Below are 24,796 nucleotides of genomic sequence, written 5' to 3'. Positions count from 1 at the left end.
TATGGTATATTTCTGGTCATGAAAACATTATGAAACTTCTAAAGAAAGACCCAAAACACTTCTTATATTAAACATTGAAATAAGTGTGAGTTATATATACATGTAAAAAAGATTAATGAAAACAAATAAGATAATTATTTTTCTAACCAGCTTACCCCAGTTCAGGGTCAAAAGTGTCCAGACAGTGGCCCCAGCTGGGAATGGACTCTTTTTTCTCATTAATGTTACAACAAAACAATGTTGAATGAAAGGATGTTATTCAAGGGCCCGCTTCTTGGTACTCACCCTTTTATCCAGAGAGGTGAATGCGCCCAAACTCAAAGATAAGTGAAGATTGTGGGGCGGAAAGGAAGTCCTTCACCCAAACATGTCCTTTTTCCCTGGTGCCTTTTACCCAGGACAACCATTAGCAGAAGGCCTACCATTACCTCAGAAGGTACCTCACTAGAACAAGAATTATTAAAAAGTGCCTGTCCTCCACAGAATCCATGATGTGATGGGAAATGTGGGTTGAAATCGTGGTTTGTCCTGCCCCTGGTCAGTCTACCAAGGACATTACCTGACACTGCTCTATAAAGCAGCATTTAAAATCACAGATGGGACTCTGATTTAAAGTCCCAGACTGCAGAAATGAACCTAACTCACACCCTAATGAGTATCCCTTACCCAACCAAAGCTCATAAGGGCATACTCCAAAATTGCTTAGCAGTCTGAAAGAGTACCCACCCACTCACACCACCAGGAACAGAATCTACACTCCAAAAGTGTTCCAACAAAAAGTGGAATCCTCAGGATTCTGGCACCAGAGACAACTGCTATGCATGCTCCTTAGGAGTAACCAGTGACCTATATCAACATGCCTCAGTAAAACAAAGAGCTTACTCTATTCTCAGTGGGAAACTAGCAATGTGTGAAGATGACTTCAGGGTCACAGTATTATGTGCATTCATATTGAGGTTGCCACAGACCCCCCAACTTGACTTAAATTAACCCCACAGTTCTAGAAGCCTTTGCTATTAGTGACATTTTTATTTGCTCCAAGAGTTCATTTTAGAAAAAGCCTGTGCTGCTATGCCATCACCCCTCACCATCCTTACACCTCAACAGTGTCTCAGGGCAGCTAAATAACCTCAGTGCTGAATAACACAGCAAAACCTCTTTCTGAAAGACGGCTAAGATTTTTTTCTACTCCTTGATTTTTACATGTTTGGAACACAGCAAGTCCCTTCATAATTCTTTGGTTCTTGTGCAATTTATACATAAAGAAAACTCTGGATTCTTAAAAGCATGCCTTTCATTTACACACACACACTTTCCTTTTTAAGTTAAGTATGCATGGCAAATATGGCATATCAAATATAACAGCTTGGTTAAGAAATATGACAGCCATGCCAAGAATCAACCAGCACCAAGACATTGAGAAAACAATGCATTCTAGATATTTTAAGTGACAATTTAATGTATGCAAATATCTGAAATTCCTTTAAGAAATGCTTTCCAAAACCTACAGCAAGTTCTTTGCTACATCAAAGTGATTGAAAGGGAAGGGTTATCTACCTTGTAACCCTACACACATTAGTTCAAAACAGAATCACCTTTTACATAAGCACAAGAGGCATTCAAAGACATGATGGACGCACGCGTTGCCTCATGTGAAAGCAGTAAGAAATTTTAAATGCCACACAGATAAAAAGACAGAGTATAATTACACGTGCATAACAGGATGACTAGATTATAAATTAGTTTTTCTTTCATTCTTTATAATTATGGTCATTTACCATCCATTGTTTAACTACACAAGATCCTAAAACTTTACTTACAGCTACCATTGGAATTTGAATTTTAATAAGCACAATCATCCCACATATTTATTTATCTTCCTTGACAATTGTGTTTTAAAGGATTCATTTCCATGGCAATGCCTGATGGCGTCTGGCTAGACAGCAAAAAGCAGACTGAAGCCAGATAGACTTGAGTTTGGATCCTGCCCCTGTCCCTTCTGAGCCATGTAATTCTAGCCAAGTCAGGGGACCTCTCTAAACCTGTTACCCAACTCTAAAATAGACATGAAAAAAATATGGCATATTGTGATCACTAGAGTTAACATGAATACCTAATATTGTCCATGCCATGTATAGGCTCCTCAGCTCAGGGTAGTTGCTAGCATTGTGTCTACTCACATCTAGACAAAGTGTCAAACCTTAGAAATTCCAAAGTACCCTATTGATTTTTTAAAATACAATCAGAATGACCCCACTCATTAAAGATAGTTCTACATTTTACCAAATATGTATGATTTACAAAAAAAAAAAATGTTCATGACAATGAACTGTAACCCATAAATAAAATGTGACCTTCATTTACCTTCATTGAGCCTGTTTAGGACTCTATTATAAATTTGCAATATAAATTTAAACCAATTACGCCCTGGCTGGTGTGGCTCAGTGGACTGAATGCCAGCCAGTGAAACAAAGGGTCTCTGATTGAATTCCCAGTCAAGCCACATGCCTGGGTTGTGGTCCAGTTCCCCAGGAGGGGGCATGTAAGAGCCGACCACACATTAATGTTTCTCTCCCTCTCCTTCTCCCTTCCTTCCCCTCTGTCTAAAATCTTTTAAAAACTGTAAACCAATTAGTGGCAATATTTTTAAGTTCACAAGATTGAAATATACCTTCACAAATGCTTGCCTTGTTCCAGGATAGTGTAACTGAGTGTTTCTCTCTTTCATTTCCCAATTATTCATCTTCCTACTTTGTTTTTCAGGGTCACCCAAATGTCTTTTTTGGGGGGATATCTCTCCATCTCATTCTTTCTCTCTCCTCTCATCTGTCTCATTTTGTCCATGTGTGGGTCCTTCTCTCATTGCCAATTCTTGCTATTTTCTCCCATCGATTGAGAAGAACTGAGATATATGTTGACTTCATTATTTTTTATTTATCAAGTGGAAGCTGTTTTCTAGATTGGGATACTGATAGGGTGTCCTCTTTCAAAACCTAATTTGAGTTGTACTTCATTTATTAGATCTCCCCCTCCCAATCTGTGTTTCTGTGTTTATTTATTTATTACTCTGTTTTCATACAACTAGAGATGAAGAACATTGAAACTTGGTGTCAATTAGAATAGAAAAGATACCATTTCTGAAAATATTATTAAATAATGTGAGCAAGAGAAATATAGAAATTTATTAAAATCTGGTTTAAAGTGTATATGACGTAGTTCACATAAGGCTTTTGTGAAGAGGACTATCATTTGCTTATGTGAAGTGAAAAGAGGTTAGTCCTTCCATTTTACAGATGAAAACATAAAGGAAGGAAGGGGTTAAGTAGTCATATTTTGCTCCACGTATGTACATGTTTCACTCAATCACACAGTAATAAACAACCTCCCATTTTGATGACAGGACACCAAAGTGTAAATAAAGAAAAATGATCTCGTGCAACTCAGCTCAAAACTTCACAACAAAATTCTTGAGCTTCCTTTCCAAATCAAAGACCTCTGCTATCCACCAAAAAATAAATGCTTCAAGAACCAAGAGGACTCTAAAGTGGATGAACCATTGCTACACCATCAACTGGGGTGTTGCTGGGGTGTTCTTGGGTTATGCACTAGAATAATCACAGCTTAGCACATCCCAGACTTCCATTCACAGTCATGGGCAGTGAACTCCAACCCTGCCCACAGTCAGCTCAGCAGCCACTGCAAATAATTACTTTCAACTGCATTTTCAATCATAGGCCTAAACAGATTCTCTGTCACACACTAGGAAGTGAAAAGTAACAGAAAATAACTTTGCTTAAAAATTCCATCTTCACAGTCTTGGAAAAAGTGTGACCCCAGATGAGAGTTCGAAGCCCTGGGGATGCAGTGGAACCCCAGCTATCAGATCCTCGGGGTGGTCACTTGCCCTTGTTTACCATGCTCAGCAGGTAAGGTGTCTTCCTATACTGCAATGGTGGCCACGGGCCGGTAGCATCACCCTGAGTCTGAAGTTTGGCCAGTGCTGCGGATTTCACACCCATGGTGAAAATGTCTGAGAACCATCCCATGGCTCCAGTTCCAAGGCCACAGTCACAACAAAACTTTTGGTGAAAGGATTTTGCCTTTTTCCAAAGTTATAGGAATCTACCTCTCCACAACTGAGGGATATACGTAGTAATCATGAAACCACATCTTGATAGATGTCCGGCTTGTAATTGTCCTGGACACCGGAACGAGCTGCCCCAAAGCCAGGGGCAGCCTCTAGTCACAGGTCCTGCAGATCCAGAGTTGCTCTGAGACGTTGCTGATTTCCTCTAATCCAGCATCTTCCAGCAGCAGCTAAATGAACCAAACCCTAACTAAATTTAACTGGCTAATTGCACCTAAATTACAGTCACAAAACCCCTTCAGAAGATCCAGTCAATTTCCCGAGGGAGAAAGTAATGTTTTACTATATAATTATAAACTTAATTAACATAAAATTAATTAATTAGAGAGTTGGGCTGGTGATGAACACCATGATTTGGCTGTTGTTTGTATTTTCCAGGGGAAGCTCAACCTGGAGATGAGGACTAACTTGCACTGGAAGTCCATTTTCATCTCACCTCTCCCACCTCCAAGCAAACTGTTAGACTTCTGGTTGATACTCAGCAGCATGACATCTAATGTACAGAATTCAAATGCAGACACTTTATGGGATAATCTCTAGGAAAAAAAAAATCCCCATCCTAAACCATCATAGCTACAACAGTTCCTACCTGGCAGTGCGCTAAAATAACAGATGATTATCCAAAACAATCATTTCTCTGTCCCAGAGTATAATGACAAAACTCACCTAGAGCTGAAATAACCATCTGCCACAGATTGTTCCACATGGTTTGTTTGCCTATTTTTTTAATTCTGAGAAAGAATTCAAAAATTATATTGGCAATGAAGGGTGATTTCACAAAAAAATGACCCAGTTTCCAACCTGTATTGCCTCAACTATTGTGTTAAAATATTTTTATCTGACTTAGTGTAGGAGGCTGAGAAAGGTGCCTCTAAGGATGATGTTGATGGCACAAAGTAGGTTTTTGGTGAATTAGAACACCAAATTAGAAATTTCTTGTTCTAATTTTCCAAAGTATCCATAATTTCTAGGAACATCTGACCGCCATCTCTCATTCATGTTTCCCCCTAATCGCCGTGAAAGTGGAGAATGGCTTCTGTGTCTGACCCTCCATGAGGTAGAAAGAACAGTGGTTGACAGAATGGACTCCAAGCTAGAAAGTACAATGACTGTGCCAACTTGGGCAAGTTGCCTCGGTGTCCTCATCTGTGAAATGGAACTAATGATAGCACTTAATTTGGGGCAGATAAAACATGTTCATTAAATAGCAGTGTTTCTGTTACCTGTAAACTCTAGCTCTCAGCTTTTGTCCCTTTAAAATTGTTAATGTTTTGTGTTCAAAAAGAGTTGCAAATGTTTAATGATACTTATCTAATTTGTTGGACGCCCTGGACAACACATGCCCCAAATGAAAAAGACAATTCAATGCCGAAACTACAATAAAAAAAAAATGCTCCTGTTTCAAATAAGAAATAATCCATGTTGTCACTGAATCAGAGAACTTTAGTCAAGAAAGGAACGTGGAGACCTGGTAGTCCACACACTGCAGTCTCGCCCTCTCATCTGAGAAGGAGGAAGATAAGCTTCCAAGAGCTTGAGTGACTTGCTCAATAGCACAGAGCCAGCAAAGGGCCGACTCAGAGCCCCGGGTGCTGCGCTGGCTGCAGACTCAGAGTGGAGCGACATGTCAACATGGTGAGAACATCTCGCAAGACAGGCGGAAGCCAACGACAGAAACAGGACCAGTTGTTTCTGATGTGAAAGCAAACGGCTGTGGTCTGGGAGTCCTCAATGCATTTCTGCTGACATAACTACATATTGTATTTCACTTTATTTTATTTTACCTTTACCTAAACATTAGATTGTTGTCCACATGGAAGGGAAATGGAACCCAGTCCCTGTGCTCAGCTACCACAGAATCACCCAGGGCTGTTCATGCAGGGGCTGGCAAACTTCTTCTGTGAAGGGCCAGAGAGTAAATATTTTCAACTTTGTGGGCCACACAGTCTGTCGCAGCTACTCACTCTGCTGCTATAACACAAAAACAGCCATACACCATGTAAAGGAATGAGCTGGCAGTGTTCCAATATATTTGTAAAAATGGACAGCAGGTCAGGTTGAATCCATGGGCTATCGTTTGTCAACCTCTGATTAATGCCACCGTCACCGTCTGCCTAATATTGTCTTTACCTTATTTCCTCTATCACTCTTCAGCTTAAGCCTCCTCCTTAAATGAACATTCATACTGTTTCAATATTCTTACCAGAATATGATCGATATGCAGTAGAATCTAATTTATTGTACATGAGGAAAAACAGCCAGCATGAATTTATGAAAGCTCTAAATTAAGAAATATATTTAAAGAAATGCAGTTTTATTACTTTCATATACATACAGGAATTGAAATTAAGCCAATAAAACATTTCCAGCTTATTTTGGCAAGTAGGGGGTAATTCAGACTTACCCAAAAGAAAAGAATTTAAAATTATATAATTTATCAACTGTTTTCATAAAATTTCTTCTAAAGGGATTAAGAAGTTTGTTCCCTAAGACAGTGAAACGTGAGTCCTACCAGTCTGTCTTTTTTCCACTGTTAATTAATCCGGTATTCCTTTGGTCACAGAAAATGCCCAAATACTCCACCAAACCAATACCTCACTAAATTAATGATCTGATCAGCAAGATTTTTTTAACTTTCTTTTTTTTAAGAGTTTCAAACTTTCAGAAAAGCTCAGTAAATTCTAATCTTATGGCATCACAGATTAATACCACCGTTGAAACGGTGTTACTACTTTTTTCTAGGGTCCTTGGCCTGCCTTTCGGCCCAGATTATGGATTGGTTATTCAAAATCCATTCCCAATCCCCTTTTCCCTTTCTTCCTCTATCTTTGAGGGAAAAAGCCAATATATTTGATTTCCCAGTGTCCTTTGAAGCTAAATGTGGGCATGTCACATAATTATGTCCACAGGGATATAGCTAGAAGCCCAGGAAGGGCGGGGTCCTCTCTTCTTGAATTAAAAGGCAAAACCTCATCAGAGAAAGCTGCACTGCCCTTCTTTCTTCTTTCTACTTGGAATGTAGATTTGACATCTGCAGGAAGTGCAGCCACCTTGAGACCACAAGGTCACAAACATGAGGAAGAAGCCTACCTGCTAAAAATAGCAGAAGAGAAAGGGGTAAGCAGTCCGTGTCCCTGACAGCATCAAGAAGTCACCAGGATAGCCTTGAATCCAGGAATTCTTGCTGTGTAAAACAAATTTCTATCTGTTTAACTGGTTGCTTGTTTTGTTTATTGTTGCAACCACTGCAATCCTAGTGACACACTTCAAGGAGGCTTTAGGCTTATTTCTTTTACTCTGAGGGTATGGGGGAGAAGAAGAGAGAGAAGGAAAGGGAGAGACTGACTTTAAACTAAACAGCCTTAACTACTACCAAAGAAGAGTAATCAGCTTTCAAGTGACATTGCAATACTGGCACGGTGCCCGGACTTCTGTGCAGTGGGCCATGTTAGGATAACATGGAGCTGGGTGGGGAGCCAGGGCAGAAATGTGCTAAGGACAGCCATACTTGTGGCCTCAGAGAGCCATGGGAAGCAGCCAAACATCCCCAATGCCTCTGAAAGGGTCACAAAAATGACCCTGAAAGAGGGAAGGTGCACTCAGTTGCATGATCAAGAAGATAAGGAAACTTTGGAGAACCCAGGAGAGGAGAACTGAGCAGAGAGGAGATGCAGTATGAGTATATAACCCAGTGAGTCGGCATTGAGGAGGAGGTGCTAAGGCGGCCAACCCCTCAGGCCAAATTCCAGAGTTGAGAAGAACCAGTAGAACCCCTTTGACATCTGAGGATTGGACAGTTGAGGAGAGATTGTGACTGCTTCTTCCAAGACTTCTGGGTAGCAGGTGCCCCACATGTCCCCAATTTCTAGTGACCAAGAGAGCAGTAAGATGGCATGGCACTTGACCTGTGCCTGTGTACATGATGGCCTTATATGGTTCTCTGGTCCCCCAAGAGCCCAGAGTGGTGACCAAGAACATCTATAAGTGCCTGTGTGCCCCAGAGAGGCATAGAAGTGTCTAAGGCTGTCACTGCATATGAAGACAGCTGTTGGGATAAGGGGGACACAGAACGGCCTAGGTGGACCTAACACTTGGGATGATAGTGAGCCTCAGAATGCCAGCCGTGGAGGCACCAGGGCAGAGGCCGACACTTAGGACCAAGGGGCTAGGGGAAGGCTGCTCGCTGGCGGGCTCCTGCCGGTCCCTCCCCGAGTGGCAGAGGTCAGATGCATGAACTATAAGCAGAGCTGAGATCTCAAAGTATAAAGTTAGTTTAGGGAGATGAAGATAAAGTCTATAGATGTTTCCCAATCCTGGACTAGAAGGAAGTTTTATCTTCTCCAAACACTGATTTCATGAGATTGTGCTTCTGTCTACCCATATTCCCTTACTGAGATTTCATCTTCTCACCAAATACAGCAAGATAGCAACACATCAATAACAGGGAGATGCCTATGCATCTGATCAAGACATGGGAAAGAGAAATCCAGGTTACTTAATATCAGATTCAACAGACAATGTCCCTCCTCAGATGATAGATACCCTCCTCAACTGTAATTAAAAAGGTTTGTGTGTGGAAGAGGGAAGGCAGCCAAAAGGCAGTCACATTTCTCATGTGACTGATTGCATGAGGCACCTTGCATATTGTAGCTCATTTAAAGTGTGTTTTGTCATATCAGAGGTGAGAAAACTGAGAAGATAAGTAACTTACATAAATACTGCATGTCAATGTCTTCTGGGAGAAAAACATTCAGAACCTTACTTCATAAAATTATCATCTGTGTTTGTGACTGGGAAAACCAACGCCTAGGGCAAACAAATGGGCCTAAGGCAGCATGGCATTTGTGGGACACATGGCCACACACACCATCCCCAGCTTCACCGTGTGAAAAATGCTGCCTCTCAATTAGCAGAGCAGAAATAGTAGTAGTTTCATAATGATTCACACTCTGCAATTTAGGTCATGCCTATGGCAATGAACATCCTCCACTTAGATTCACCATGGCTAATTTGGTACCCTCCCCCCACCCACCCTAACACTGGGAGGTTGTTTTTTTTAGTTGTTTTCAATTAAGCCAATTTGTCACAGACACCTCTGTTCTCAATGGGTTATATTCACCCAATTCTCTTTTGTTTTGAAAATAGCAAAGTGGGCAAAATACATGTGCAAATGTTAGGCTCAAATCACTGCAGTTTGTACAAGCAGTGACTGTAAATAAGGAAGAGACCTCTTAACAATCTCACAAACAGGCACACACACACACACACACACACACGTACATGCACACCAGCTGTCTTCCTTTATTGTCTCACTATGCACATTTTGTCCACACCACTGACCAGTTACACATTATTAAGCATCGCTACAGAATGGACACCATGGGAAGCACCCCACGTGTGTCGGTTCAAATCCTTGTGACATTTCTGCTCTCCCTGTTTACAGAAGAGGAAATCAAGGCTCAGGGCAGTCATAGAATATCTATTTTATAGGAGGACTATAGAACACTGAGGTCAAAAGATAACTTACATATGAGTGAAATCATATGGTCCTTGACTTTTTCAAGTTCCTGGAGGGAAGGGGGGATCAGAGGACAGTAAAGGGTCAAGGAGTCAAATACATGGTGATGGAAGCAGGTTTGGCTCTAGATGGTGAACACATAAGGCAACATACAGATGATGCATTATAGAATCGTACACTGAGAACTTGTGTAATTTTAGTAACTAACCAATGTCACTCCAATAAATGTAATTTAAAAATCATTTTTTTTAAAAAGCCCAGAGTTCAATGCTTTATCTTACTAAGTTGTGACCTAGAACAACTTTCTTAATCCTGGGTGAAGCTAGTGTTCTCATGTATACATGATGATAATTATATTTTCTTTAAAACTGGGTAGAAAGAATGAAATAAGATATCTATAATGCTTGGAGTATGAGGACTTAGCACATGTATTAGTCTGAACCATATGAACCACATGAAAATGCCTGTATTTGACCACTGTCTGAGCCTACAAAATGATCATTTCGTATGGTTCAAACTAATAATTGCTCAGCAAGTGGTATTATTAGTACTAGTATTGTTATTGTTGCTCAAGGATAATCATAGCTGGCCAAGAAGGGATCTGAATCTGAATGTCACTGATTGGCCAGTGCTTTTTCAATGACATTTTATACTGAGTGCCCATTTAATTAACTAAAACTGACATCAGGGAGCTAGTAAATGACAAGAACAACACTGGTATTTTTTTTTATTTTACTAGCAGCATATTATAAACAGGACAAAGTTTATTTCATAATCAGCTCTCAAAATTTGACTGAAGTGTATTAACCAAATGTCAATTGAATAAAAATGTGAAGTGTCTCTCTTTTTCAATGTACGAAAGGTCATGATCTACTGAAAATTGGGATCTGCCTAATTAAACAGTTATAATTAACTCTTCTTATAATATTCCACAGTGGAATTGCTGCCTGGTTCATACTTAAGACTAGGAGGAGAATTCAGCAGCATTGGAGTAAAAGCACAATTAGATTTTCCCTTTCTGGTTCCATGATGGGGAATGGGAATAAAAATTACTCTCTCTTCCCAGGCTGGGGAATCAAAGAGCAAAAAGACTACCCCCCCCCTTAAATGCCTGCCTGCTCATTGACAAGCTTAAAAAAAATAAATTCCCATCTGAAACGAAACCATTTCTTGTTGTTTTACCATGTTCCCAGCGGCTACATATGTTGAAAGAGTCTAGACATTTTTCAAGCTTGAGTTGTACTTTAGACAACATCTTTTAAACTCAGAAACAATTCTAAAAAAGAAGCCTTTCCCTCCAGAATGTGAGATTGTCATCTCCAGGGTGTTGCCTCAGAGGACTGCAAAAGCCAGTCAGAAAAAGAATTCCTCCACCTGCTTTTTTTTCTAAATAAATAACAAAATACCACTCTAAGGGCAATGTATAGAGAGGAAATACCATGGTCAAGAAAACATTTGAAAATATTTGCATGGTATTTTGACTGGAAACCACATATGTTCTCTGGAACTTTTCAAGGTGTCTACCACTGATGTGTCAACAACCAAAAGAACTCTCTGGAGATGAACTTTTTAAAAAGATGGAGCCCATTATCACCATGGGCTCCATCAGCCTTTATTCTGCATGGCACCAAGGTTTGCTTGGGAATGTTGCAGAGAGAATAGTCAGTTCTTTTTTTCTTTTTTTTTTGGCTGATTGAGGCATAAGCAAATATAACTAAATATTAGGGCAAAGGCAGTTCACACTAAGAGTTCATCTACATAGTCTAGTCAAAGGACTCAAGTAATGAGATGATCAAAGCAACCAATCTTTTGGAGGGACGAGGGTCGTGGGGCCCTTGCGTCTCTGTCACCATTTTGAATGTGAGGTACAATTATCAAAGTCCTTTCCAGAAGGTTCTAAGAGAGTATTGCACTTATTCCAGTCAGTAAAAGAGGTAAGAAGCCCACATTAATATTAGTAAATTAGAGACTCTTTATTCTAAAAGGCTCAACTTAGCCAATAAACACTAAATGAAATAAACAGAATGTGATACGACACTATTAGGCAAATTCCAAGAAGGCAATATCACATTTAAAAAGAAAGAGCTAACTAAAACATCACATAATAATTGAAGAGGAAACACATTGATGAATAAAACCACATAATAGTGAGGGGTCACTTTAGTGACAATAATTCCCTTCTCAGTGCAAATTGGCAATCATAAGGGGAGTTTGTCTTTTAACTCCTTAGATTCTATCTTGAACTAAATTAGTCTTTTTTAAAAAAAGATTTTATTTATTCATTTTTAGAGAGAAGCAAAGGGATGGAGAAAGAGAGGGAATGAAACATCCATGTGTGGTTGCTTCCCACGTGCCCCCCGCCAACTAGGGACCTGACCTACAACCCAGGCATGTGTCCTGACTGGGAATCAAACCAGCAACTCTTTAGTTCAAAGGCCAGCACTCAATGAACTGAGCCCTGAACTAAATTAGTCTTTAAAGTCTTGAAACTCTACTGCAGATGTCCCTTCAGATCCCCACCATGTATACCCCCACACCCTCCTTCAATATCTCATTGGCCACAGTCAAAACCTAACTCCCTGCACTGAATCTATGAAAATTCATCAGGGTGGATAAGGGAGATGATTTTCAAAACTCTAAAAAAGACTAGCTGACTTAGCAAATATCAACAGTGACCTTGAGAATATTGATCAAGCTCTGTTTCTCTGTTACAAGGGTAGGGAAATTAAGTAGTCTTCTAAATCATTAATGGATTCTTTTTATGTTCTATTCAACTGCCTCCTCCCTCCTTTGCACAAGCCAGTAATTTGCATCTCTATGTCTTGGTGCAAAATGGTAAAACTTCTGTGAAAATGCTCAGGAAGAGAGCCCAGTTTTCTTTCAAACACTGCTTAGAATGCCCAGGGGAAATTTAATCTATTATCAGTTGAATATCTGCCTTGGAAAGACATATAATTTTTGCCTCTTTTGTGGGGCCGATGGCTAGTCTCCCTTAGAAATTTATTAAAGAAGTGATGACAAAGAAAATATTTTAAGCACTTAATTTGTAACTGAAAGTTTGTTTGACATCATTTTTTCTAGCTAAAAGTTTTGTCTGATAGAAAGAACATTGAGACTGGCACATAGGCCACTTAGGTTTGGAGACCAAGAATCTGTCTACACACTGGGGGGAGACCCACGTTAAAATTGCAACTGTATTGCCTGGAAGAAATAAAATGTCATATCCTTCCATTCATTGCCACCCTAATATGTAATCTATTTTTTTAAACAACCACCTAAAAGTGCCCTGGGAGGACAGTAGCAAGTGCTTTTGTAGGTAGGAAGATGGAAAACAGGTAAGAAAGTTTAGGGTTACAATGGGCTTGACTGATAATCTCTGTGGTCAGAGGGCAAGAAAGGGCACAGCACTGGGGCAAAGAGAGAAGGAAGACAGCCGCAGGGATATTTGCAGTGAAATGTGTGTAGGAGCAGGAAAGTCCTCCTGGATTTAAGTCTGCCACTAGCTCTAGGCTGACCCTGGCAAGTGTAAGGCTCACTCTGGGTCTCAGTTTCCTCAAAGAAGCTGTACTAGGAAGCCTCTGACCCCATGATTCCAGGTCAAACATCAGAGGACCTGTGACCCAAACTTGTCTTTCTTTGCTATCTCTAGACCAAATCCTGAGTGCCAGCGTTTTCAGTTGGTGGATGCATAGATACCTGCCTCTGAGGGCCAGGTCAGCAAGATCTTCTGCTTTCTTACACTCAGCTCTGGACTATCAAGATCTGGCACAGATACAATGAATTCAGTTCACCTCACTGAGATTTCTGTCTGTTCCCCAACAGCTCAACAATTTCAATCTACTCAGTTGAAGCTGGTCCTCTTAGTGAGCATACCTTCAGGGTATACCTGGACAGGCAGCAGCTGCTCCCTGTAGCCCTGCTAGTCTCCTGCTTCTTCTGCCCCTTTCCTGTGGTGAATGAGAGGTAGACACCTCAGCTCCTGCCATGTCAAAACCTAACCTTTCTTCACTTTGCTTGGATCTTGGCCTCTTAGCCCTGCCACTCCTCTGCAAAGCCCCTCAGGGCCACCAGGAAGGCCTTCTACAGAAGTTTCAGTGGCTCTTTCTCCAGCCTCTTCCAGCTGACTAAGCTGAGGACTTCGGTGCTGGTGATTACACCCTACTTCCAAATTTCTCTACTTCCTTACCACGCTATCAGGCCTCTCTGTCCTCAATCTGGCCATTTCTACACCTCCTCCCCCATGGCTTTTGTTGTCCCCAAAGCTCTCTCTTCCTTATTCTCTCTCTTCCTTATTCCTTAGTCACACTCCAGGTTCTTACCTGGAGTTAGACTATGGCTTCCTTATCAATGTCTCTGGCCTGTATCTTAATTCTCTAGTTCTCATCACTGAGAAACAGACACCTGTTCTGGGGAGGGCTAGAACCCTACATTCAACTCACAATAGCTCATGAAGTTGACAAAATCCCTCTCCGGGCACCCTACGGGAACAAGTCTATCCCAGGCTATCCTGATCTTACTCTTCCTTTTCTGTTGTCCATCCTTGGTAAGTCTCCCTGGACATTACTTGATACCTCTCTGTCCTCATGCATCTTGGGTCTCAAGCACCAAAGACCCTTTCGCACAGGACACTCACCCTACCCTCATTCCACATGCTCAAACCTCTGCACAGAGTTCCCCTTGCTACCTCCTGGCATGGGGGACTTTTACCTTCAACAGCCAAGCTCAAGTGCCCCCTTCTACATAAAGCTAGCCCTGAGTCTCTGAGGCTGGGGCAGCAGAGTCTTGACCAGAGCCCCCAGAACAGCCACTGATGACGGGAGCATATCACATTGCTCTCTGTGACTGGATTTTCAACAAATACATTTAGCAAATACTTCTGAAAGGTGACCCTCCTTCTTGATAGTCCCAACACACAGAATAGACATTCAACCAGACATCTGGAACATCGCGGACTGCCTCATTGAATCTGATCAGCATCTAGTGAATTTACACTTTTGTTAATTCAATTTTCATTTTCTTACTAAGTATATTACTATTGGTCTCTGAAGTATTTTAATTACTAAAGATATTATGCTATCATATAATAATAATTAAAATAAATAATACTGGTTGAATGCTATTTTTATGTTTGCTATGCACAATAATAGCAGCTAATACATAGTGTTAACCATATGCCAAGCTTTCTTCTAAAGTTTCACATGTGTTAATTTGTTTAATCTTCCAAATAGTCCTGTTAGTATATTATTCTCTTTTGTAGTTCTCACAACTTTATAATATAGGGTAATTATTACAACTTTCTGCAATTAAGAAAACAGAGTCTTTGAGAGGTTAAGACATTCACCAAAGATCACTCAGCTAATAAGGGGTGGTCGCTGAAATTGAAAGTCCAGTGTTTTTGCCTAACTTCTCACTTTTGAGAGGATGAGACAAAGAAAAAGCATACAGAGTTTACTCATTAGTCATAGTCATTACTATTTATGCAGCAGCATTCCACCATGACCCAGTACCCTGAATATCTGAGAGACCTATTCACATCATCCTAATTCTGCAGGTGAACAAAGAGCCAGCAACGAGCTCAGTCTAGGAGCCATGTCCCCTGAGTTCTGAAACTCCTGAGCTGGCACTGTTCAGTTGTCCCTGCCATCATACACTAGATCATTTTGCACCTGGTCATTTTGCATATGCATTGTTTTTGGTAGCATGACTTCAAGCTTCCAGATATCTGACTAGCCTGGAAATAGAATTTCTTCTTTATTTGTTCATGGATAATAAGTCAATTAAAAAAGATAAGAATGAAGAGTGGGTTTTAGACATGTTTTGCAAGGAGCCCACAACCCCTTACCGGAGAGCCGCCACCTCCACCCTGGCATGGCAGTTCCTTAAAAACGACAGGTGTTTGCAATCACAGACATGTGACAGTTTCTTTGAGCTACAATAATTTAAACATGTGCAACATCAAATCTTTCCAAAAAACAAGCTGTTATCCCATTGTCCCTTTTTTTAGTTTTGAGATAGCACCTTTCTTTTTATAGTTTTTTTTTTCTTTTTAGTTCAATATCATTAGGGCAAATGATTGGCCTATAAGGAGAAAAAGTAACATATCTTATTGGAGAAAAACAGAAAAAAAGGAACCAGCAGTAGAGACACATAAACCCGAATAACAAAAGAAGGAAAAGAGAGAAAAGAATAACTGAACGGAATAATAACCCTGAACATCACTGAACGTGTGTAACTGACGTCTGCCCCAGTTTGGATGTTGGTATCAGCACTCACCACATGTACATACGGGACTCCAGGCAAGTCACTTCACCTCTTTGTATCTCAGGTTCCTCATCTGCACTTTTTCCTCTAGCTCATGAGGTTGTCAAGAGTATTAAGTATGGAAACAGGCTTAGAACAAAGCAAATGCTCAATAAATGACAGTGATTGTGGTGGTGGTGGTGGTAACTTGAAGAAAACACACATTTCACCAACCTGACCATTCCCAACAGACTCGGGGTCTGTGAGACTCTCAGATGAGATGGGTTGGTGGGGAACAATGACAAGGATTAGAGGTTCACACTGAGAGTCCATGTGCTCTGGTTTCCTAAGTTTTGAACATAGGCATGTGCGACTTTGGGAATTCCCAGGTCATGTTTCTAAAAGATTTCTCGGTTCCTTTCATAGCAAACTTGCAATAAATCCCAGTGCACGCTGCCAGGAGAGAGGCTCTGAGAGCATGGTGCTTGTGTGAAAGTCAACAGTTTGGCTGGGAATGAAAGAAACCTCAATTCATCCTTTGTCTGCAGTGATTAGCTGCCCCTGACTCTGGAAATTGATGGTTTAAGAACAGTAAGTCCAGCACTCATGCCCCACAAGGACATTTTTCTAATGTAGTTTAAGTTATTGAAGAATTAATAAAAATGTCATAGGAAAACATAAAGCACAATACACAGTTAAAGCATACACCATAAACACTGTGTAATTAGGGATTTCTCAAACTGGAAAGCTCTACAAGCTGGTATTTTGGAGGCCCAACTGGAAACCCATTCTTCTATGAAAGCACCTTGATAGCGTGAGCCAAAAATAATCTTTCTCTCTGAAGCCCCACAGCGATCCCTCCATCCCTCTTTTAAAAAATGAATTATGCTGGCCCTTGAGTCATACAGAAGCTAATTAACCGCAAGGGCTACACGGCACTTTATTTAGCATCACAACCACACTCCCTTCCCTGTATACGCATAGCAGGCCCCTCACACACATTTAATGAAGGCAAATACACTCATCAGATGAGAACACAGACCCTCAGTTTTCTAGCTAGCACGTGTGGAAAAAAACAGCTGGACCTGATGCCGCCTTCCTACTCTGGAAATGATTGGTTTTAACCTGTGGGGCACGATTTTGGTTTTAGATTTACTATTCCTATTGTTTAAGTAGGGGGAAGAAGTGGGGACAATCGATTCTCGAACTTCTGTGATGTGGTTTGCATTTTTAAATTGCTGCTAACATCATCTGTTTATAGGTCTCAGGAGAAATACAATGAGAAGATGAAGAAGGGGCCTTCTCTCATGAAATGTAGGAATTAAATGGGATTTATGATTCTCTGGTTCCCCTCTCTTTTTCTCAAATTTCCCAGAGCAAATGTATTCTACGGTATAAATGTGTTTGTCAAAAACATTTTATAAATGTTCAGTTCTCAAAGTAACTAAATTGTGAGAAGGAAAAGATACTCAATAAGAAATGAACAAACCCCTGAAGGCCTTATTCTCCCAATCGATCAGAATTAAAATGTTAATAACTTAAATGGATGGTGTGCTAGTATTCTGATATATACTGAATATTGGACACTTTCGTCATTATATGTGAACACCACTAATGTGACAAATGTTAATTATTAAACACTCTGTCCCCACCGCTGAGGAAATGTCATGGAAAGGAACAGAGTCTTTAGCCTGGGACCTTGCCCACGGGCACCACGGAAGAAATACTGGCTGAATGTGCAGCATGTAAATGAGCAGTCTTCAGCGAGCACACAGAAAATACACATCTGGATGAAGGTCCTTTCTCTCTTCATATGCACATCTGTAACTATCAAACTCTACATTTAACATGTCAAATCTCATTTCACTCCCACAACACACAAGGATAAAGAAGCGTCACTCCAGTGTCCAGAAAAGGAAGGGGCAGCTGGGCCAGGAGAGGAAACCACCTGCAGCCACACGGCTAGTAACCCAGCACACGGGGATGTGCATTTGAATCGGCTGCACTCTGCCCAGGCCTTTCCCACAGGCAGTGCTGCCTTGGCCCACAGCCCTTTTGGAACTCATTTTAAATCTTACCATTAGAACCCGCTAGTGTTAGTTTGAGTTACAGTAGTCCCCCTTAGATGTGGTTTTGTTTGACATGGTTTCAGTTACCCACCATCAACTGTGGTCTGAAAATGTTAAATGGAAAATTCCAGAAATAAGCAATGCATAAGTTTTAAATTGCATGCTGTTCTGAGTAGTGTGATGGATGCCATCCTTCTCTACCCAGCAAGGGACGTCAGTTATCCCTCTGTCCAGTGTATCCACATTGTATATGCTCCCTGCCCATAGCTATCTTGGTTATCAGATTGGTCATCAGAGAGAGAGAGAAAGAGAGAGAGAGAAAGAGAGAAGGAGAGAGAGAGAAAGAGAGAGACACATTCACATAATTTTTATTACAGTGTTTGGTTATAATTGTTCTATTTTATTATTAGTTATTGTTGCTAATTTCTTACTATGGCAAATGTATAAATTTTATTTTACCATAGGTATGCATGTATAAGAAAAAAGCAGTGTATATTCAGTTCAATACTTTCCTCACCATTCCAAACATCCGCTGGGGGTCTTAGAACATGACCCCTTCGGATGAGGGGCACTACTGTGCTGAAACTAGGTCACTCCTGTTGGCAGTGCACCTCCAGACATGCCCCCCAGCCCTCTGACACTCTCCTCACTGCCCCACAGTGTTCATTCTACAACACACACAGAATTAGGGTGCTCTCCCCATCTCCCTTCTTCCTCCTCACACAAAGTCCTTCAGGATAAATTCTGTCTACAGGGCGTCCAAAGGCCTCCTTAGTTCCCCTCCAGTCTCTCCTCCCAATTCTCTACACCCTTTCTCTGCTCAGCCAAACCAAGGTCCTTAGAACTGTATGGATGTCAAAAGTTTTCTCACACACTCATGTCTTGGGACAGGAAATTTCTACCTGGAATCCTCCTGTCCTCCTGCTCCCTGCTCTTCCCCAGCTCTCATACTCTGCAAGCTCCAAAGCTCTCTCCAAAGTTCACCTTTAAGACCAAGTTCTAGGTTAGCGCTCCCCCAGCAACCTGCACTTACCTTCTCTCAAAGCAACTGTCAAACTACATTTAAACTAACCACCGACTCTATACTTTCCCAGTAAAGTATATTCTCCTGGAGATGAGCCCATCTGACCCAGTGCTTAGTATAGATACATGTTTGTAAATGAATAAATGTAAGTAGGAAGGAATGACAGTAAACACTCAACCTTTGAGGGTGAATCTGACTCAGAGAAATAGCTGAGAATCATTCCAAGCAAGTTGAGTAAATAATGTGAATAATGAAGCTGGGTAACACTGTTTAGGGCTCAAAACCAATTCAACGAAAATACATTAAGATAGAGACCATGGTTGAGAAGCAGAAGTCCATCCTTGTGGGTACAAAACATCCCTTCATCAGCTGCTCAACAGCCCTCAATAAACACCTGCGAGAGGAAATGTCATCGAGACTGTTTATTACATTATACTTTAGTGACCTCTCATATTGGGGGTGAAGGGACAAAAAGAGGATATTCACAGGAAAACAAATGCTTGCATTTCTTATCTGAGACACATGTTCTAGAGGCTTCAGAAAATCTCAGCGGTTTCTCTTGGACTCTCATTTATGACCTACTTTCTCACACTTGGAGAAGCCCAGCCTCACACTCCCACCCACTTCAAGACACAATCCAAAGGATGACATAAGATTAAGCCTCATAGCTTGATCACAGGTATTGGTTTCAGAAAAATAACTTCTACAGAAGTCAATTCTCACCAAGCCGTTAACATATCTCTAAGTACTTGTAAATAGACGACATCAGGCTGGGCCGTTCCACTCCAGAGTGCAATCCCTTATAAATGCTAGGGCAAAGAGGCATCATAGTCATTACCTCAGAAAATGTGGCACTTGGAGATATGACAAGTGAAATGGTATTTATCATCCCTATCCACAGCTCAATGGGCATGAGCCACATCTATAAAGTAAGGGTGATTCAGCCCGTTAAGTATGCAGAGCATCATCTTTCAACACAAGATGGTTTTCGATGATTTTTTTATATCCAAAGGTTCCATCCAAGTGGGAAAATGCAGAAGCAGAACTTCTGCTAGAGTGCCAGTCTCAGCAAAATTAGGTGTTATCGGGCAGAGGGAGCTAACAGAATATGCAAACATCCCATGCTCCCTTTGCAATTCTGTCCCTACTGAGGAAGCACAAATTCATACTTAACCCTAGCTTTCCCTCTTCTCTACTTCCTTGTAAATGCTTTTACAAAGTTTACTGAGAGCTAGATGTCAAGTGCGTCCAGATTAGAAATTTCCAAAACAAAGTTTTCTACAAAAACTGGAGTCCTGGCAAAGCTACATCCTTGGCTTGGTAAGCATTCTCTGTTGAACTGAAGATAAATTATCTGTCCATTAATGAGACAAATGACATAAAGCTGTCATTTGCTGAAACTTAAGTCCCAAGCCCTGTTCCTTCCTCCCACTGACATTTTTTTCTAATAGGCCATCTTATGATCCTTTAAGGCAGCAATTCTCTCTTATATAAACTAAACACTAACCTAAAAACTCTTCAGTTTTAAAACGCTATTTAGTTTTAAAAACACTAAAACTATTTAGTTTTAAAAACTAAAATCTACTTAGTTCCAAGGTGTTATCTAAAAGTCCTCCATTAAAAAAAAAAAAATTACAAATGGCCATGTTATAAACGACTTTTCCAGCTAAGAGATTCCCTAGTTCAAATGAAAGACGTTATAGGAATTACACGATAAGGGGTTAGTTAGTTCCTTGTTGAATCTTTTGATTTCAGACAACAGAAAAAAGACCATCACAACTTGATGTTACCTTCTATTTGCTGCATTTAAATGGAACATACACTTTAAAAATCTGAAGAGCTCTCTAAGCAATGCCAGTTGCATTCCTATCTTGTCCTTTGGTTATCCTTAATACATTTACACCGCTGGTACATGAGTCCCCCCACTCAGTGCAAATACTTGCTACTGTTTCCACCAGGGGGCATTTGCCTCATTGAAAGTAAATGTTTTTCAACTGTTTGGCTAATTCAAGGGAATGAAAGATAAAGTATTAGTTATATCGAAATGGCTAAAATAGGTATTTTGTTTATTAATCTGGAAATTCACACTTTCAATGGGAAACAAGAAAGTTAAGTCTTTTGATCGGTAGTTTTTGGATTAGATACTTTGAATATATGAAAAGATATTATTTCAGTATAGAAAAATTATCCTTATGTTCTAAAAGGTAAGACATACTGGAGAATGTTATAAACCCTCAGAAGCGTCAGCAAAACATACATGTAAAGACCACCCACTATAATTAGAGACTAATTTTAAGGGTTATAATCAATTTTAAATTAATTTGGGGAGCTATAACTGATGGTTTCTTAAGATGCTTTCCCATCCTAAAAGTATTAACAGACTGCCACAAAGACAGGGACTATCCCCTTTTAAAGATGCCTGTTTCTCAAAGATCATATCACCTTTCCTCTCACTGGTTTCTCTACACACGTAAAGTGTGGAAATGGAAGAGAGAAACCAGGCTGGCCTCCTTCAGAAAGCTACAAAGACAGGAAGAAAAGACAATGGATATATCACACATTCACCATTTTATACTGCGATTCCTATAGTTTTTTATAAAAATATAATATCCATGTGAAGTTACAACAAACACTGTCAGAAAGCACTCAAATACAGAATTCCTGAGAGAATCTGGATCAGAACCACACCTTTTTCTGTTTACCTACCAAGAATATATCACACAAAGCTTTCCATATTCCTGAGATTACCACCAACTCATCCAAGCTGGAAAACTTCTCATTTATTTCTTTGCAAAATAAGATAGAAGAAAACAGTCAAGTATGATAGTTCATATTTCTATCTATAACCATCTAATTCACTAGCTCTTAACTAGGAATCAATAGATCAATGAAGACTATTGATCAATAGGTCTAGCACCACCACCATGCACAATCCGATGGCAGCTTTGAACATACCTCTTTTTCCTCCTACACAGTGTCCATCATGACACGTTAAAGAGAAGTATCCACAGTGGGAATTGCAGACTCTCAAGGTAAAGTTGTTCGGGAGGTGGGCCTCGATACTCCCTTAAGCTAAGACTTGTTTCTTCTCCCGTCTCCCTGGTGCTTCTGCACCTGCCTATCAGAGGCCAAACCAGGAACATTTACAAAATATGTTGGGGGCTGAAGGATGTACCATTTTATTAGATATTTTGCCTATTTGTCCTTAAAAGGCAGGGGTTAGCAAACTTCTTTAAAGCGCCAGCTAACATATACTTTAGGCTTTTTGAGCCTTATGGTCTTGGTTGCAGACAATTCATAAACACATGGGTAGGGCTGTGTCCTGATAAAACTTTATTTACAAAAACAAACAATGGGCCAGACTTGGCCTGTGGGCCATAGTTTAACAACTTCTGTTTTAAGGCAATAGCTCATTTTTTTTTCTTCACCTGTGGAACTTTGTCATGTAGTGCAACCCAGTAGTTCCCTGACAGTAAGTGTGTTAATCATAACTAGATTTTTAAGTAAAATAATAACACAGAGTTCCACCTATAGTGACTTATTTTTTTTATTCCTAAAAGGTAGCTGCCACAGGCACGCCTCTGACCCACTACAGGTGAGGGTTATTGATGCTGCCATAGTCGGGAGTGGCTTGGTTTCTTCTTTGCACATCTTGCATTTGCTTTTATCAGCCATGGATAGAAATACCTCTGGTTTCTCCATAGAGACAACCATCATGCCAGCAGGATTTCAGACCCAACACACTTAAGAAAAGCTCTTTAAACTTGAACACTCTTGTTCTGTGTAACTAAATGCCTGGCCTTCCTATTCCTGAACATCTGAGGAGCCAGTAGAGTCACTGGCATCTAGTTATGCTTTCATTTGTTTTTAATTTTTTATTTATTGATTTTAAAAAGAGAGAAATGGAAAAGGGGGAGAGAGAGAGAAACATTGATTTGTTCTTCCACTTACTTAGGCATTCACTGGTTGATTCTTGTACATGCCCTGACCAGAGATCAAATCCACAATCTTGGCATATTGGGATGATGCTCTTAACTAAGTGAGCCACCCAGCCAGGGCTAGGTGAGCCTTTAAATGACCCCCCGACCGCTGCTGTGCTGTTTCCATGATAGGGGGAAAAAAGAAGTTGCAGAAGACATATGGCCCGGCATAGCACACCTTCCTCAGAGAATCCTGCCCTTCTTACAGAGCAAGAAAAGTCTTGAAGCTAATTGTCTTAGTGTGTCTGGACAAAAATTTGGGACAAACACAAAGCCCTCTTTTTATAAATTCACATCTGTTTTTTCCTTAACCAAGGAAGAAAAGATGGGAGTGAGGGAGGTGGCTGGAAATTGTTCTCTTGAACATGGCAGATGAGTTGTCTTTTCACTTCGGCCTCAGCCTAAACAGCAATCTATGTGTTCCATCTCCTCACTTGTTAAAGCGTTTGCTTTACATGACAGAGCAAGCCCCCTTGGAAACCCGTGCACTTTGTTAGCAGAGAAAGAGTCAAGCTGTAACGGAATTTCTGAGTCAATGCTACCAGCCTTCCAATGGAGTTCGTGCAGACCTTCAGAATATGCATCTATGTTGTGTGGACATTTTTGTTATTATTACTTGTTAACACTTTCTTTCACTCTTCCCCTGTGCCCAGAGACCTTGGCAAGATGACCATTTTATAAATCTGATAAGTAAATAATTGAAGCCTCCCAATCAATATCTCCCAAGGGAGAAGGAAGGAAGCTCTCAAATCTGCATTCAAGTCCAGGTCACCCCCTCTGGTAAATGCTGGGGAAAGAAGAGGAAGAGGCCAGGGAGCGCTCACCTCACCTGGTGGGCTGAGTGCAGCAAGCTGGATCCTTGCACTTAGCCCCCAACGGAGAGTAAATTCTCCACTACGTCAGGGTCCACACGGTGGGCACAGATAGGCCAGAAGATGGAAGCAGTCCGGGTGCCCGTGAAGCACAGGCCACCTCTCAGGAGGGTCACTTGCTCTCCATGAGCTTCCCTGGGACTTTAGGGTCTGGGCTCACACAGAAATTCTCTGGGGAAATGTTTCTGCCAACACAGCAATAAACCACTCTAGAGAGAGGCTCTACAGAACTCTGCAGCCAAACTGGGCCCAAGGGGAATTCCATGGCAAGTCCCCTGAAGAGGTATAAAGCCTCATTAGTGCAAAGAGGATTTACTATGCTCCGGGGCCAACCGAGAATGCAGGTGCCTTGTTCCCAAATTTGTGATTCATTATGATTCTACAGATCACCCAATTATAAGGAATCATCACTGGCTGGCGCCTGAATAGCTTCCCATCCTGCTCATCTAAAAATAACACTGACAATCCGACTGCACCTACAGGCCTTTCTATAGAGGAGAAAAATGCTGAGCTGGCGGATGGTTTATTTAAAGGAAGCAAACAGTCAGGTTGGTTATACCCACAACATAAAGGGAGACTTTTTAAAAAATGAAATTACACCTTCAAATGAAGTTCAAAAATCATTTAGGCTATCATTCTGCCTGAAGGTAAGTCTATCTATAAATCTCCAGGGGTAAACAGACATTAGTATTGTAAATGACTTTGAAAAATAAACTACAAGCAAACTTTTTGCATGATCAAACTACCTTCACCTTAGAAAAATTGCTAATTGGGGCTGTTTTGCAATGGGCCACTGGAGCTTGCTCGGGCTGGATTGTTAGATCTTCAGGAATTTGGAGATCAGGGTGACTTCACATGAGTAGCTTGAAGTCAATCATGGTAGGAATATTTACATCATGGAAATCAGCAGACAGCCCAACCCTACCTCACCCAAGTGAGCTGATTA

The 24,796-nt window shown here is 40.8% G+C and overlaps 1 protein-coding gene across 6 annotated transcripts in view; it reads right to left on the bottom strand.

Moving 5' to 3' along the window:
* Positions 1-24,796, bottom strand: part of NTRK2 (neurotrophic receptor tyrosine kinase 2) — a 327,977-nt gene that overhangs the window by 203,129 nt on the left and 100,052 nt on the right. The window lies entirely within an intron of this gene.

This window comes from Phyllostomus hastatus, unplaced genomic scaffold (assembly GCF_019186645.2).
Source record: "Phyllostomus hastatus isolate PE091 unplaced genomic scaffold, TTU_PhHast_1.1 phas_contig_34, whole genome shotgun sequence".
Classification (NCBI taxonomy): Eukaryota; Metazoa; Chordata; class Mammalia; order Chiroptera; family Phyllostomidae; genus Phyllostomus; species Phyllostomus hastatus.
This window is presented reverse-complemented; position numbering and strand designations above follow the sequence as displayed.